Here is a 13,839-nt window from a genome sequence, read left to right on the forward strand (position 1 = left end):
GGAAAAGGAAAAGGTCACAAGGATTATGGAGAGTAAGAGATTTTCTGGGTCTGACATCATCAGATCATTGAGAGTCAGCACCTGTGCAGCACATGGTAAATACCCCACTGGGAGGCCCTGGAGCCCATCCAGGACTTGTTGGATGCAACAAGGCACCAAGTCCTGCTCTACAGTCACTCAGAAATGGGAAATCAGACACTTCCTTTAGTGTGGTGTTTTAGGGATAAAATGTGAATTCAGAAAGTTTTGAAGATCCCTTTGTCTGTCTTGAGATAGTAAAATACTGCAGAGAGTATGCAGGAATGACTTGAGGTGTAAAGACCCTATTGAAAAGGAAGAGCCATGGGAAACAGGGATGCTTATTGTTAAAAGGAGCACCAGGACTCACTTCAGAATTGATTTGTCCTTTGTGAGATCAGTCTGCAAGTGGTGACACATCATCCTCGGGAACACACCCTGCCCAAAGAGAGGGGAAAAGGAAAGCCATTTTTCTGGATTTATTCTAAGTTTTAAGAAAATCATGATCATATAAAAGGAGTAATACCAGGAGAGTAGGGAATGTTCTGGGGGGGAAAAAGAAGAGATTGTGTATTCCAGACCAGACACTGTCAGAATGGACTTGGCCACCAAGTTCAGCTGCAATTGAAGCAGTTGGATTTGCTGGATAAAATGTAATGTACAGAAAAAAAGGTCTCTACACAGGCTTCTGACAGAGTTTGGAGTTTGTTAAAGAAAAGCCCCCAAACCTTGCAATATAAACTGCACATATATTATACACTTATTTTGTAAACATATTTCAGATCAACATGGAAAAGCAACAATTTTGAAACCAGAAATATAAAAAGAGAGCAATTTGTACAGCCAGCCTGCTACACGGTGAGATTGCACAGCCTGAGGATGTCCCAGCTGCAACTGCCCTGATGCTGATGAATTTCAGGGTGAACTCAAACTCACCCCAACAGTTAGAAGTTGCCTTTTTAATTCCTCCTCATAGGAATGCATCCATTTATCACTCCTGGTTGTGACAATGGATTTTCTTATTAAGGAAGCACTTGCTTCCTAATAAAGATTATATTAAAAAGATTAATTTGGGGTACTTTTAAAATATTTATATTATCATACAATAATTTTTTATCCTATATATTCATTAGTGATATCAAAAGACATAGAAGAGATTTATGAAGAGTTGGAATGGTCCAGCATAATCCAGTGGCTGAATTTCCAAGTCCCACTTGAAGGTTATGGCTATGACATTTAATCCACTTGATTTGATCTAGAGTGGAATTCTGGCTTCTCTGCACCAGCAAGCCCCTTTGCAGGTGCATGTTTTACCATGTTTCACCTGTCCTGCAGCAGCACCTCAGGTGAGGTGAGAGGCTGTTTTGATGTCGTGTTTGCTGCTGCAGTGGGAGCACAGCCAGGATCACCCAGGCTCCAGTGGGCACACAGGGAGCTGGATTTGCTGGGGCACTTCTGGAACAGCACTGTGCAAAAGGTGGGGGCTTGCCAGGGCCCTGCAATGCACTTCCATAAATTAGCAAAAAGAAAGGAGGGCTTCCAGACAAAAATGCCCAAAAGGGCTCCTTATTATCAGGAACTAACATGAAGTAACTGCGCTGAAGCTCCATAAAATATGTTTATCCCCAACCCAGGGCTGAGTTTATTCATCATTTGGGCTCCTGCCATGAATCATTCCCATTCCAAGAGCCAAGCCAACAGATGGTGCATCAGTAACCCTTCAGTGACCTGCTGGCTGGGCAAGGATGCAGCAGCCCTGGCAGGAGCTGACCCTCTGACACTGGCCAGGGCTCCACCAAACCACAAACACTGCCTTAAGCAGAGAACTTCCCCAAGAACAGTTCAGGAGCCATGGCAGGAACCACCTCTTAACTCAGGCACTGTATGACAGTGCTGGGAAAAGCAGCAATCAATGCAATTATTTATCACCCAGCAAGAATTTTTACAGACAGACACTAAGGTAACTAATATTTCATTGCTTTTTTACATTTTAACAAAGAGTGAAGCAAATAAAAATCTGCTTTAGCTGCCAGATGTAAAGAGAAGCTCTGGAAAGCTGGGGTTTGTGCACAAGCCTGCTCACAGACTGCAGTGTATCAGCACTGAGTTCAGTTCAGGGTTCTGCTCATTGATTCCTACAAATATCCCAACTTCTGAAAGTGTCATTGTAGCAGTCAGAATGTCTCAGTCAATCAGGAAATCCAAGCTGAGAAATAAATATCTGTACTCACTATTGCAGAGGCTTGGGGTATTTTCTAATTGTCTGAGGAACTTAGGAACTCTTGCTAAATCTGCCGTTCCTGGTAGGTATCTCAGAAATGAGGAATCACTTTTCACAGGTTATTGACAGATGCAAGGCTTTCCTTTGGCAGGTCTCTGAAATAAAACAGAAGTCAGGTTTGGTGGAAAGCAGTTACTGTGATTTATAAAGCAATATTTAATATTAAAGCAGAACATGAAACTCCTTGTGTTTGTTAAGCTGTCAGATGAAAAAACACTCACTGAGCTCTACTGAAACTGAAGATTTTGACCATTTTGTAACACCCTTGATGCTTATAAAGGAGAACAGATCTTGAAACTCCAACTTAGATGTTCTAAATCTAATATTCAGAAATATTTTTATATAAAAACATGTAAGAATCAAAGATTCCTTAGTAACTTCTGAAAAGATTTGGCATTTTTCATTAATTCTCCAATTTTTAAAAAAAATCTCAATTCAAAACAGCAATGAATACTATCAAGAAGGAATGTTTTTGTGGTGTCTGTAAATAGCACTTTAGTGCACAATAGTGCTTAAAACAGTTTTCAGCTGTCTTGAAACATGGTAATCTTTTTTCCTCAAATATTAACAAAAATACATACTGAAGTATTGAGCCAGATATATATATATATATATATATGTGTGTGTGTGTGTGTGTACATATGTTGCTGTGCTAGATTGAACAGGCATTTAGCAGGCAGACACAGCACTTCTTGTGACTTCACACCTCCACTTAAAGCAGGAAATCTCATTTGACCTCACTTCTGTCTAATACAGTTATATCCTAATGGTGTCAAAATGTCAAGCAAAACTTGGACAAGTAGGAGAAGAAAACAAATGAAAACCTTCTTTGAAGCACTCCTATAAGGTAAGGGCAGCAGTTCAGCTACTTGGTAATTATGTTCCTGTGGGAGACATTATGAGTGAGGCTTTTATTTGGGCTGTGTCTTACCTTGAGCCCCATGAATGATCTATAATTTAGAATAAAGTTTCTCAGTCTGGGAAGGTAATTCCGGTGACCTGTGCTGGTAAGAGTGTGGTTTAACATCAACATCCAGTTCCATGCCACAAAGCAGGATGAAACATCACACCAATCCCAAAACTGAGAATCTTCACTGGCAGCAAAAGGTGTTCAGTGCTATAAAAAACTTCTCTTGTCAAATTGCTCCTGCTGAAAGGATGCCAGGAAAATTCAAGACAGTGTAAATAGAACACGAACCTGAAGTCCCTCACTGCAGGTTTGATTTACCTGGATGGGTTCCAGGGAAAAGTAATAGTACACAACAGGGTGTATGGGCTTATCAACCTACTGCACTTAACACATTTTGCATACAGCAATTAAAAACTAACCCCTTGTAAATTTGGTAGCAGGAGTTTTGTACTGAAGGAATTAAAGCACAATTTCACATACTTTATAATCCTTGCTTTCCCAGTAGCTACAATCTAACAACAGTTAGTCAAAGAAAGATGAGGAGAATTGGAGCCCTTATTTCCTTTCAAATGTGAGCATTTTGTGTACAAGGTTGTCAGGAATTGGATTACTACTACTGGTAGTAAACTGATGTTACCACAGCAAACAAAAAATATGTAGCAAGAATAACTTTTCATGTCCGTGTTTAGCACCTGTCACCCGGGGAGGCTAAACCTTGGTTCTTGATGTGCTCAGCCTCAGAAGTGTGTCCTCCCCTCCTCCCCTCTTTACATCAGTGTAACTGCATTGACTTTAGTATTTCTGAGCTGTACAGAGAGGAGTGAGAGAAGAACTGCTCCCCAGGAGTAAAATTCCAACTGAAGTGTGGGCTTGTGCACAGCCACTTATCCATGTGAGTTAGGTGAAAGCCGTGGGTACTCCGGGTGTAAATCCAGGTGGAACTGTGCCACTAATCTGTGAATGTGCTGCACTCCTGAGAGGAGAAAAACAAACCTAAAGACCTGACAGCCTTATAAAAGCATTCCCATTGTGGCATAATCTTTTAGAAAAAAATAAATCATAGCCCATCTTTTTGCAAATTGACCTGTAAGTTCCTGGCAGCAAATCAATAGGATACAAATGAAAAATAATAATGCAATAACAACGCTGTGTATTATCCTAGGCACCAGATGAAAGCCTGTGGAACGATCAATATGATAAAGATTCAGCACTGCTACTCTCTTACAAAGGAATGGCAAAATAACAGACTGATTTCAGAAGGTAGCTGTAAAACACACCAAACCCATCTGCCACAAGATGGAAAGAAAAACCCAAATATAAAACACTTCCTTGTTTGTTTGTCTGTTTCTTCTCCCCCAGACTTCCATTAATTTGAACTGGAATTCAAGGGAGCAATTTTTTTGTTGGTGTTTGGAGAAAAAGCAAGGAAGGGAGAGAATTTCTCCATTTATCCTTAGCCCAAGAAGCTCAGAGGCACAAACTCGCATACCACAGGAACATGAAAAGGGGTAGTTTCCCCCGGGTACCTATGTGCACTTTGCTTATATTTTGATTTAGTATCAGTTTTAATTGTCCGTGGGCACCCAGCACACGAGGGACAGGTGAGCTTAGGAGGATGGCCCATGGTGACACCTCACTGAAGGCTCAGAGGGAATCATTTTAATGCCAGCTTCAGGGCTGGCTTGTGCACAAGCAGTCAACCCTAAGGCCAAGAACAAGGTAAGTGATTAAGCAATTAATACCTAGAGGTATTTATTTCTCCCTGTAAATTTGCAAAGTGCTCTTTGGACAAGCAGCAAAGCAGAGACTTCCTGCAGTCAGGCAGTTCAAGGAGAGGGGATGAAGGCAGAATTGAGGGAGAAGTGGCAAAGCCAAGAGGACACCAGCTGTGCAAACAGCCCTGCCCATCCAGCTCCCATTGCTGCCAGTACAAGCTGAGCAGCTGCCTCATGCATTAGTCTCAGTATCTACCCACAGCCACCTCACTGGGCAAGATTTTTATAAATGAGAGCATGAAAAGATTATGGCAACTTGTGCATTCCCAGAACTATGTAAAATAACTTCCACAATCAATGCAACATGGCACATGGCAGTTACCCTTCGATCTCACTTAGATTTTCATTTTGGATTACCAAGCGCAGGGTGAAAATAAAATGCTTTTCCTGAAAGGCAGCCAAAAGCCATGGTTTTTGAATTCCAGTTTATGTTCAGAGCTTTATCACAATTTCATATGAATAACAATTTCATATGAGTAAGTTCTTAGCACAGAGATTTCCACAATTGCTTCAAGGTGCTTTTAAAGTCATTTGTCTCCACATGGATGCATTGCTGTAAGAATTTTAAGACTTACTTCAATATTAATCCACAGTATTGTGGCAGCAAAGACAGAACAGAGATCCTCACGTAGCTTCAGCCCCAAGATAGGCCCCGTCACCTGTGGGGTGACAGGTGACAGTGCCATCTTGATCCCTTTAAAGCCGTGGGCACTGAAGTTACTGTGGCCTTCCCAGCAGAGGGTGACAGTCTCACTAGATGTGATGACTCCCAGTTCCTGTGGCACATCAGCCAAGGGGGATGTTGGAAAGTATTGCTGCAATGCTCCTTCTGTCAGGGTATGGTCCCATCTTAATTCTGGGTTTTTTAGCAAACTCTTTGCAGGGAGTTGTTTTTTACCCTTTATAGTGTCTCTCTCTGTTTTTTAACAGCATTTGTTGCAAATCAGAACCACCTCAAAACTGAAAAATCTCACTTTGGGGATTATCTTAAAAAAAACAATCAAAATCCTATATAGAAATATAGAGAAGTTTTCCAGACAGCTGCAGTTCCCACCTGTCAGCAGCATTTAGGGAAAGAAACACAGAGGCGTTTTTCCCAGATGTGCCAAACTGATTTCTGCATTATTCAGTCCTTCTGTTCTCCCTTAGCACGCTGTCATTGTCAAACCTGAAGGGATGAGTCTAAGGAGATGCTCCTGAGCCCATAGAACAGTCACTTTTCCATGCAGGGCAGCAAACAGAGCCCATGGCACTCTCAGGAATACACTGTGACAGCCCAGAGGAGCAGCAGCAGCTTGTTCCCACTCCCTGCTGGACAGCAATGCATCCATAACAGAGCAGCAGGAGCCTCTGCTGAGGCTGTGCCAGCCCCTGCTGCACCCACTGCCCTTTTCCCACAGGGAGATCTGCCCCCAGTGCCTCTGGAAGAAGGGCTGCTTTGGAGGGGTGGCCAAATCCCCTTTCATCCGTTTGGGGCAGAAATCCACACTGCAGCTCTGCCTCTGGCAGGAAAGGAATCAATGCCTGACCAAACAAAGTGGAAGGCATGAGCACCAATGAGTGCTGCAAACGTGGGAAGGGAACAGGATTGGTGTCCCTCTCCTTTTCTCCCAGTGTCAGCCCTCCTGGCAGAGACACACATGCAGCATTGCTGTTCTTGCCCCTGAACTTGAAATAGTGAAAGAAGAAAGACAGGTTACAGGCTGGATAAGGAAAAGTCGTCCAGTGGAAGTGACTTGGTTTCAATTTTAAAAAGCCAGGAAAAGATATCCTACAAATACTCTTTTCTACAGTCAGGGCTGCTTATTACCTTGAATACTAAATCAGAGCTATATATATTTTCAAAGATCAAAAACCAACTCTCTTCCTCTGCCATAAAGCTAAACAGAATTCTGCTTCCTGTTTCCAAGTAGGCTGCTAAGCCACACAATTTTTTTACTGTTTTTTAGATGCTGTCCCTTTTCTTGTATGACTCATGGACCCTAAGAGCAGCCTAAGCTCAATGAAACAGGCAGTCAAACACTACACAGCCCTCACTGAGAAGAAACACAATTAATTTTGAAATCTCCTATAGGATTTGTAATTATGAGAACCTGATTTCTACAGCTGAGGTTTCCCAGACCTCAGGTATCCCATTTCAGGAGACATAATGCTTTAAGTCAAGCGGAACAGTTTCTTAATCTTGATTTTTTTGTGCTCAGGTGTTTATATTAAAAGCCTACTTAGTCATAATGTGAAGCAAAACAGGGATAATTCAAATCAAACATCTAAATCCAAGGAAAGTCAGAGGGGAGGAAAAAAAAAAAGACATGTCAAAGCCAACTGGGAGTGAAATATTTGGAATCAGTCCTTAGCCTTCCTGATTTTAGGGAAGGACATAAAAATACAAGGGTAAAGATATCCCATATGTAAACAAACAGCTGCCTGCTCTAGTTAAATAGTATGCAAGGAAACATTTCCTTGCTTTGTGGTGTGCCTTCCTTTCCACTGATACAGTCTGGAGATCTGGAAAGACAACATGGTGATCTACTGGTCCAAACTGCTTTAGAGGGAGAACTTGCACTACTGTCCTAAAAAAATAGACAGCTTTTTCTTTCAAGTATTCATTCCATCTTTTGTATAAGAAAAATGAGAATGTGTTAGTTGAGTCTTCAGACTTAGAAATGAACATTTATACCTTGAACATAGAACTGACAATTAACCTTTGAAATATTTTCCCAAGGTAGGAGGGGACCATTCTGTGCTGCAGCAATCAGTCACTGAGTGTTGCCCAAATTATTTGTCTCACCAGAGAAGAGGTGATGGATCTCCTGTGGAGAGCTGAGAACCCCAAGGTGAGCCACAAAGCAGTCAGGTCCATGTGGAATACCCCTCAGTAGCCTCACATTCTAAAAGAACTGAAAAACAAAAAAAATCATGCTTATACTAAGAAAATGGAAATGGGAAAAGCAAGGGAAGATATTTTCTGAAAACATTTTATATTTTGTCCTCAAATATAGGTGAAACAAAAGTGCTGTGTAAAAACACAGTCTGAAAAAAGAGCTAAAGGCTGTGTCTCCCTTCATTTAATTTATTTCCAGAGTTATTCAGAATGCAGACACTTAATCCCTAATGTAAACCTGCAGGCAACATTATTTATCTTTAGGAAGACCTGAAGGCTAATGTAATTCAAACTGTGATTTTTGTCTTTTCATTGTGGGAAGAAAAGATGGATTAAATTGCTTTTTGCAGGTATCAATACAGAGTTTAAGGAGGTGGAAGGGCTGTGATTCCTTGGAATTACTCAAGCACACATTTGCTGTCTTTAATGAAAGGAACCTTAGAGTTTGCAATGGAAAATGACAGAAATATGATGACATAGTTTTGGGTCTGTGGCATTTGGATTGTTTATTTGATGCACCTAAAGGAGGTATTTCATTACAGCAGGACATGGAGCAACAGCTGAGAGAACCAGGTGTACATGTGCAATAACAGGGGACTTCCCTGCCTAAGGGTAATTTTATGGCACAAATAAATGTTCATGGCCATAATGACTATGCATTACTTCATAGTTATCACATTAGATAGTTTTCATCCTTCTTAATAAAAAAAGCTGTTAATAAGAATGAAACTGGCCTCTAAAGCATTTCATCACTGCTTTCAGGAAAATGGATCAAGAGGTGGGTCTCATTATTTTTCCAAACTGAGAAAAATACATTTTAATGAGGCTGTTTTAAGCTTTACTCCCTGTCCTTCTTCTGTCTCACTTCTGCCATTCCATCTCATGACATTTCTATGCTGAGGTCACAGCTGCCTTAGCAATATTAATTATGCATATAGGCCTGAAACACACATGATCTTCCCTTAGAACAAGTTTAAATTTTAAACTTGTTGAAATACACAGTCCAAGTACCTGGAACAGCTTTTTCAATAATCTTTCCACCTGAAAATGAAATTAAAAATATCCATTGGGAACAATTCCAGCTCAAACCAATTTGCTCCTAATCATGAGGCTTGCCATAGTTTGACTGGTGCTGGCACCTTGTGCTCCCCAGGGTGAGCAGCTCCAAAGCACTGAATCCAGTGGCACCTCCCAGAGCTCCATCATATCCCAGAGGAACAGCAGGCTGGCCCCCAGCCCAATGGATGGGTTGCACCTCGACCCTGAGCACAAGGAGATGGGCAGCCCACAGCACTTCAGCCCGAGGCACCTGCTCCTCCAGCTTCTTCTAAGGCCAAAAGTTCATCTTCCTTCTCATCTTCCTAAAATGCAGCCTTTCAGAAAGGTGAAGAGAGGAAAGGGTCGGGTTCAGGTTCACACCCTGCCCTTGCAGTGCCTGCTGTGCCCAGGTCTCCATATAAATTATCTTTCCCTCTGCTCATTATGAAGTTCCCTGCCAGCATCATTTTCCATGCCATTCACTTCTCTTTTCCTTTGCCAGCTCCGGCTTCTCTCCTGTTAGGTAAAGGTATTTATCCTCATTTTGAAGGCTCATTATAATTTACTCCCTAATTGTTACCTCTGATGTACAATCCAGGGAAGGACCCATGCACCCCTGCAGCAGCCTGGGGTAACAGCTGACCATTTATTTCCTGTCCTTTGGTTCTCCTCCGAGCCTTTGGCACAGGGGAATGGACAGATGGCTCGGGAGTCAGTGCTGAGGCACTAAACCCCTTGGAGGGGACACAATCTCTTGTCACAGGCCTGAGAAATGATTTGCACAAAGTACCCACAGCCCTTCCAAGCTAAATAATAGAAGAGAATAAATAATAGGGAAATAAAGGAGAAGAGTGGACATGCAATAAGTGAAATTTTCTGATTTCTGCAGAAAATGTTACCCCAGTGACAGTGCACACTGATGAACGAGAGAAGTAGGGCAAACCAGGATGTTTTCTCCAAACCTTTGGCAGCCATCAATCCTCCAGAGCTCAGAATGACACACTTGGTGCAGCTTATGAGGCTGGGGCTTTCTGAGCCACCAACACAAAAGATGAATCCTCAAACACCAGGCACAGGTGACAAGATAAGAAGCCCAGCACATCATGTCTAAGATATAAATGGATCCATCTGTCAGCAGTTACTTTATAAGTGAATTGCTCCCAGTTATGCTAGGAACAGCTTTTAATGAAACATGGTTTTAAAGTACTACAGAGAGGAAGAAAATGTGCAAAGTAAATTCCTGATATAATGAAAATTGAAGAGAGTGATAGATTCTGCTGTTATAATTGGCAAAGAGGATGGAGGGTTTTGATAGAGGTGACAGTAGAACAGCTTTTGGGGTATTATTTGGCTGGGATAGCAATCTTCTCATCATATGTCCAGCCTGTCCCCAGAGGTCATTTTCAAGGTACATGTTCAGATGAGAAATAGCAGTGTTCTGTGACAATTTTCTGATGGCTGCAAAGAAATGTTCATTACGTTGCCTTCTTGCCACAGAAGGGACCAGCCATGTATCAGATGGTGGGAAGGCTGTCAGTGAAAAACTGGAGTTTAGGTATTCTGAATTTAAATCCTTCACACAGTCCACACTCAGCCCTTTCTCTTATGACAGGAAGTCAATGAACCCATATTAAGTGGCAGGTAAATATTTTTTCCCCCAATTTCTTCTGGGTTTTGGTGTGAGAGAGACGTGGATGGCACAGGTGGCCCCACAGCTGCTGAATGCAGATCTGAGGGAGAGTGACACATTTCTTTAGGCAATCTCTCAGAGCTCTCCCCACAGCCTGCCTGCTGGAACACACCACGTTTGTTTGGCAGTCACCAGTGTTACAGCCTCAGAGAGGGGGTTTAATAATGCTTGAATTTAAAGTTATTAGAAATACCACTGCTTTCACAAGCACACAAGTATTGAATTACTGCATCTCTTTGAGATGGCTGAATTACGAGCAGTGTTTCATTGACTGATTTATGCTGGAAACCCACATTTACAAATTATATTCACCAATAGACTCAGCTTAGGTATGACACAGAAGTTATTGCTGTAACTTGGGAAATGTTTTCTGCTTTGGCTTTTGTTCTTGGGAATGCTGCACACCAAACAATATATTTCCCACATGAAATAGCTTCCCTGAAACATCTGCTGCCAGAAAGTTTGTCTGGAACTTGCAGTGATGGATGAATTTTTGACAGGTAATTGCAATTCAGATCAGATGCCGACAGATTTAGTGCTGAGAAGCTCCCAGTTTATTAAAATCACCATTGATTTATTTAAGCACCCCCTCTCTTTTCACCACCATTCAGAAATGAATCACTTGGGTATGGTGTTCAGGGCTCATCCAGCTGCTCATAATATGAAATACATCAGTTCAGCCCAACTTTATCTATCTCTCAGCACTTCTGAAGGACCCAGCACCACAGTATCCAGTCACCACCAAACCTGACATCTACAATTAGTGTAAACCAAAGAAATCCTAACATTTGAATTAGTTACATGGTTTAAACTCCTCAGGCTTACTATAGCAATTTGTCAGCACTATTCATCACACCTATGAAAATTATGTTTCTATTACATAGAAATATAATTCCAGTACAGCTGTTTTGGGCTGTGCCAGCTTTAGACAAAAGAAACTTTCATTAATCTCCTTAGGTTCCAGACAGAAACGACTGATCACACCCAGACATCTGAGTTTAAATCCATGGTGACTTGAGTAATGCTATTGGCACATGGTACTTCCACCAGCCCTCGGTGAAGTAAGCCAAGATTCACTGTAGGTATTGAACTCAGCTCTGGCTGCTCCCAGACACATTTCCATCAAACCTTTTGAAAAGTCAGACATTAATGTTCTTTGCAACTCACATCTGTTCTGATAAAGGATTAGTTATGCATGGATAGCAGCCATATGACCTTCAGCTAATTTTCTTATGCGTTTTCCAGACTAAGCAGAGCTAGGGAAGTGTGGGACATGCTTGGAAAAGAGCCATAGAAAGCTGAGGTAAAATGATCATGGCAAATGTAGACACTTAAAGCATTTCTACCTGATTTAACCCAGAATTGGCTTTATAGTTATCTTAGAATGGCCACTGAAGTGACTCAAGGAGAAAAATGGCAGAAGGTAAGAGATGATATCATGCCTTGAAAAGAACCTAAAAACACACAACTGCCAGCACCTGCTCTGAGATCCCAGTATTCTCTCCTGCTGTGGGCACAAGCAGACATCAAAAGACGAGTGAGACCAGAGCAGTGGTGCTCCTCTGAGTCCTATTCCACCTGCCAATTACTTCTAGCCCAGAGGGACTTTCTCAGCCAGATGTAATTCTGTGCATTTACTGTCAAAGGTAAGTACCATTAGGCTCGTGTGGATAGAAGTGTCTGCTCCAATTTGTTTGTCATTTAAAGTCTATTTGGGATGCTGCTCTTGCCCTAAGCCATTGAGTGTTTCTTTTATTATTCCATATGCCAGTAAGTGTACTTAAAGCAGGGACCTAAAGGCATATCTGCTTTGGAGCAGGTAGCATAACCTCTTGCTGAAAAGAACAATAAGACTTGTATTACCAGTGACTCTCAAACTGGTTTAGCTGTTTGCTGGAGGGAATGTTCTTTGTGTACATGCACCAGTGAATTACAGAAACATTGATTCCTGCAGAAGATCCATATCATTCCTGCCACCACAGAGGTTTAGGTGGTGCCTTTCCCATTCTGTCCACCTCCCTCTTGCTGTCCCACAGCATGGACTGAAATGTCTGGGATCACTCCATCCAACCATGCATTCCTTGGCTAACTGCAACTCTCACAGGAACAGTGTCCTAGGACCTGGTTTGAGCCCCGTGGTTCTGATTCTGCACAACTGACCCACCTGCCTGTGCCAGCCCAGTGAGGTGAACACAGGTTTGCAAAGGGTGATCACTCCTTACCCTCCTACACTGTGGAGAAGAGGAGAGTAAGGAGTCACGTTTCTACCAATATTCATCCTCTCTTTAATTACACAGGCTGCTGCAAAGAAATCATTCTTCTGCTAGAATTTCCCAGGTATGAATGCTCATTGATCTTTTAATGATTTTGGATAGAAGACGTGGATTCTCTCTCTCTTGCTTATAAATAGTTGTTGAAATCTTTAGTAAGCTAATATTTTAAGGAAAGGGAGCCCACAGTGTCTCTGACAAAGCTGATTATAGAACATCAGAATGAGGATACACCTCTATTAAAAAAGTTTTATAGGGAGTGAAGATTTATAGTGGTGTTCTGCTGATTCATGGAGAGTAGATATGGAAATGCATTTCTGGCAGCCACTCAGTGATGAAATATGTAGCATATAATGCATTTGTCTGTAAGACAAATATGTGTGTTGGCTGATTAAAAAAGATATATGAAGTTGTGAAAATAAAGAAGAGGAAATTATTCTCAGGAACAAACCAGCTAATTATAAAACCAACAGGAAAGAAAATCTGTTGAGTAACTACTATTTTTGCTTAACAAGAAACTTTCAATATTCATTTCTAATGTACTTCATATACAACTTCAGTATCTAAAGACCAGTATAAACTTTGCATATTTGAAATGCACCACTCTGCTGGTTCTAGGCCACTTTCAGCCGTGTGCCACAGCAGGCACAGACAGGTGGGTGAGGGTGTTTGGACTACTTTTTTTAAAGTTATCATCAGAATCCATTAATCTAAGAAACTATTTTTTCAGAAAGAGCAGTTCAGCTTCAAAAATTCAACAAGTGATAGGTGAAGCTTTTCAAAAGCAGAGGTGTTGATAAGACAATGCGTGAATGCTGATGGATAAATGTCATCTGCCTGAGAATGCCAGATTTCAGCTTGGCCTCACACGAAAATTATTTGCATTTGTAGAGATGTGCAGGTTTTACATGCCTTTTGGACAAGAAAATAGAAATGTTACAAAACAGATTATCCCTATTTATGTTTAAAAATAAAT

General features: G+C 41.5%; 1 long non-coding RNA gene across 1 annotated transcript in view; it reads right to left on the reverse strand.

The window, feature by feature from the left end:
• Positions 1 to 239: 239 nt before the first annotated feature.
• LOC306802727 overlaps positions 240 to 13,839 on the reverse strand; it is a 44,993-nt gene continuing 31,393 nt past the window's right edge. The window contains exons 4-7 of the long non-coding RNA XR_013774443.1: positions 7,773 to 7,864; positions 2,250 to 2,394; positions 955 to 1,059; positions 240 to 456 (exon numbers count right to left, since the gene is read on the reverse strand). This is a non-coding gene — a long non-coding RNA (uncharacterized lncRNA). The remainder of the gene's footprint in view (positions 457 to 954; positions 1,060 to 2,249; positions 2,395 to 7,772; positions 7,865 to 13,839) is intronic.

Source organism: Erithacus rubecula (assembly GCF_903797595.1).
Source record: "Erithacus rubecula genome assembly, chromosome: 5".
Classification (NCBI taxonomy): domain Eukaryota; kingdom Metazoa; phylum Chordata; class Aves; order Passeriformes; family Muscicapidae; genus Erithacus; species Erithacus rubecula.